The sequence below is a fragment of the Cebus imitator genome, unplaced genomic scaffold (assembly GCF_001604975.1).
Source record: "Cebus imitator isolate Cc_AM_T3 unplaced genomic scaffold, Cebus_imitator-1.0 Scaffold38, whole genome shotgun sequence".
Classification (NCBI taxonomy): Eukaryota; Metazoa; Chordata; class Mammalia; order Primates; family Cebidae; genus Cebus; species Cebus imitator.
In genome coordinates this window covers 1,974,804-1,978,367 of record NW_016107353.1, presented here as the reverse complement: position 1 = coordinate 1,978,367, position 3,564 = coordinate 1,974,804, and the positions used below count along the sequence as shown (strand labels likewise).

At 51.1% G+C, this 3,564-nt stretch overlaps 1 protein-coding gene across 21 annotated transcripts in view; it reads left to right on the top strand.

Annotated features, from left to right (window-relative positions):
* Positions 1-3,564, top strand: part of PLEKHA6 (pleckstrin homology domain containing A6) — a 163,919-nt gene that overhangs the window by 89,768 nt on the left and 70,587 nt on the right. Inside the window, exon 1 of one of the 21 annotated variants that reach the window (XM_017525395.2) lies at positions 1,072-1,339. The exons of the other annotated variants lie outside the window; for them this stretch is intronic. The gene's annotated coding sequence lies outside the window, so the exon portion shown is untranslated. Of the gene's footprint in view, positions 1-1,071; positions 1,340-3,564 lie in introns of those variants that run through there. 21 annotated transcript variants of the gene reach the window in all.

Sequence of the window (3,564 nt, the reverse complement as noted above, 5' to 3'; positions counted from 1 at the left end):
CTCCTCCCAGGTTCCAGCGATTCTCCTGCCTCAGCCTCCTGAGTAGCTGGGATTACAGGCATGCGCTACCACACCTGGCTAATTTTTTATTTTTAGTAGAGACAGAGTTTCTCCTTGTTGGTCAGGCTGGTCTTGAACTCCCAACCTCAAGTGATCTGCCCACCTCAGCCTCCTAAAGTGCTGGGATTACAGTCATGAGCCACCACACTTGGCCTAAAGGCACTCTATTTTATATGGAGTAAATGCTCAATAAATATAGGCTTATTGAGTTCCTTATGCTCTATTGAGATGCTTTGATATGGGGTTTAGAGACTACCTGATTTCTTCCTCAAACCAGGAAAATCCTGGCAAGGACTTTCTCTCACAAGCCTGGCACTGCTCATTTGCATGCATCTGCATAGATTTGCATGTGTCCTACTTGTAGATACTTTTAGATTTCCCCCAGATCGGCTGCCTGTTTTTAAAGTGATAAAGAGGGGATTTATCTCTTCTTGTTCTTGCTCAACTTTCATCTGCATCCTCCAAAGATGCAAAAATAATTTCTGAACTTCGAACTGTAAGCAATACCTGTGGTTGCCTAGTTTATGCAGATAGAAGCAATTCTTTGCCTGATGATGTGTTTCTCCTCTTAATTTCTATTATAATTCCTAGTTCTGCTCTCTAAACTTCTGAGTGGGACAGAGAGATATTAAAGTAAAAAAACAAACCAACCCTCTAGCTGAACAGCCAGAGGCTCAAATTGCTTAGAAAGCTTCAAGGATTAGTTCATTCTACCTGGACAGAGCACTTAGAGGCAGTTCTGTGGGTTGGAAGACCACCTTCCCACCACTTCCCATCCCAGGGCTAGGGATGCTGGGGCTATCTTTGTCTGCTCTCCTTCCTCCAGGAATAAATAAAAATATCATCCCTCCCCCAGATCCCAGCTCCTCTATTGGCCCGCCAGGCAAATATTTCATAATGTGGGCTCATCCGATTGGGAATCGTGCCAGAGCCAAGAGCCTCAGGTTGCGAGTGTGCTCCAATCAGGCGGGGCCGCCTGGGTGGGACTAGAGGGCTCTCCTTCCCCACATGGGAGGTGGTGGCATTACTCAGGTGGATGGCATCAAGGTGGGAGTTGCTACTTTCTCAGGGCAGAGTGGAGGGGACAGGGCTGTCCATCAGCCCGCACCAGCTGGGGCAACCCAGCACTGAAGGGGTTAAGGCCAGCCAGCATGTGTGGCTGTTAATGATTGCTACCCATCAGGGACCTGGCGAATATTAAAGGAAAACCTTCTCCCTGTTCCTGAGTGTGAAAGGAGTCAGGGCTAAAGGCAGCAGAGGGAACAGCAAAGAAGAGCCGGTGAGTAAGTGGTTATCTGTCTGGTCTATGTTTGTCTGGGTGACTCTGGAGCAGAAAAGGAAGCACTGGACATACCCATTCCATCAGCTCAAGAGGGCTTTTGTTACCAGATACAAATTCTCAGCTTGGGGCAGATTCCAGTATCATTACTATTTACTAGAGGGAAATGTTTAGAATTGTCTTAGTCTAAGGGAGTGAACTACTTGGCGCAGAAGCCAGAGATACAAACCATTGTCTGTGCTGATGTCAAGACAATGGTTTTGTGTGGCCACCCTGAACACAGAGCTTCAGCTGCTACCCTTTCTCCCTCTCTCTGAGCCATTGTCTCCGGAGAGGGGCTCCGTAGCTCTGGGCAGAGGCAGCGTGGGCCTCTCTTGTGGACCGATTTTCTAGAATGGGGCCATGGAAGGAAGGCAGAGGGGACAGAGCCACAGGAGACTGGCATGGCAGTGCTCCTTTTACTTTCTTGGTTTTATCCCTTTATATACAGAGCCTGGTGTGGTGAGATGTAGGGTGAGACACAACCCGACGGGGTTGGGTGCAGAGAGCTAGGGGGAGAACACTTCACTCATTAAGAAGACAAGGCTGTCATTTGAGAGGAAAATTAAAATCCAGAAAGAAAGAGAACCAACCTTTTGCATTTAGATTTCTGTTGCCCCCATTCCCTCAACTTCCCCTTCAGGTCCCTCACCCCTTCACCCTCCAAACCATGTGCGCTCTGTGACTCTGCCACCTTCTTATGACAGTTTTGTACAGGGGGGTGTGGACAAGAATCCTGGGCTTGGAGGAGGTGGTGGATGCACTGGCTTTTCTCAGCTGATACTATCTCTCTGTGTATGTACTCACAAATGCCCACGTGATTGAAAAAAAAGAGGGAGACTGTCACCAAGAAGGAAGTGCTGACTTTATCCCCTCCCGCCCCTAGCTAGGAGCCCTTTTGTTCCCTTGCCTCTTTCTTGGGAGGAAAGACTTTGGATGACATAGTGATGTTAGGCTGGACGTAGGGAGGAACTCAGGGCCCTGGAGAGCCTGCTGGGTAGGAACAGGGTGCTTCGTCTGCCAGTCTTGAAGGCAGATTTGAGTGATAAGGTAAACCCAACCCCCTAGTGGCTTTCAGCTGTGGTGCTTCCTCCTGCTGGGCTGCCCATGGGCAAACAGAAACCGGGCACAATAGGGGGGAGGTGCCAACCACTAGACCCAGCAGGGCGAGAGCAGAAGCAGCCAAGTTTCTGGGCATTTGAGGCCAAGAAAGAGGGGGAAGTAGAGTACAGGAGAGGAACGGGGAGACTTGTCGTGTTCTGCCTCCTATTACTAGTCAGCCACACATGCAACCAGCCAACCTCCATCCCTTCAGTCCCTGGACAAGTAGAGCGGGATTGTTATTCCCAGGCTGGGGGGCTTCATGGGGATGCAACCTATGCCCCACATGCTTGGTTTAATGCTCTGCTGTTGCTGTCTGGAAATCCTTAAGTTTTGCACAAGGGGTCCTGCAAATTGTGCGGCTGGTCCCATTCCCAGGCCTAGCCAGAAGTTGCAGCTGCAGAATAGTTGCTCGTACACTCTGACAGGTGTAGGCAGGCTCCCCTGTTACTCAGGTGTCACTTACCGAGGTCGGCTTCTGTCCTGGCTGACACCTGTGCTGCTTCCCTTTCCCTTTCCCCCTCTCTGTCCCCCTCCCAGGGCATTCTGTTCCTCCTTGACATAGCCTCCATGCCCAGTCTTTCTTCAAGGCTGCTGCAGGGCAGGCGTGGGAACAGCAGTGTCCCTGTCTGACTGCCTCCCTGCCTCCCTTTTCAGCCCGTCTCTTTTCCTTATCTGGGATGTAGCCAGCAGGTTCTCTAGGCTGGGTCTAGATCTAGGAGCACCTCTTCTGTTCCTCTGAGATTGTCTTCCCTTCCCTCTGTAAGCCCCAGTTATCCATGGACGCTCTCTGGCACCTGCTTCTTGTGATGTTTGCTTAGGAACAGGTTGTTTTCCTGTGATTTCCACAGGATCCAGGTCTGGATGGGTGCAGGGTGGGGAAGGGGAGGTGCAGGGAAGGAAGAATCCCAGGCCTGCTGTCCTTGGTGGTAGATCCTCTCCCCGTCCCTCTCATGCCAGCTCCTCCTGCTCTGGACCAAGTGGCCCCACAGAAGACCGCCCTTTCCTTCTCCTCCCTCCGGCATCAGCTAGAGGTTGGCCAATCCGGGAAGGAAAAGGAAAGCAGGAAGGAGGAGCAGGTCGCC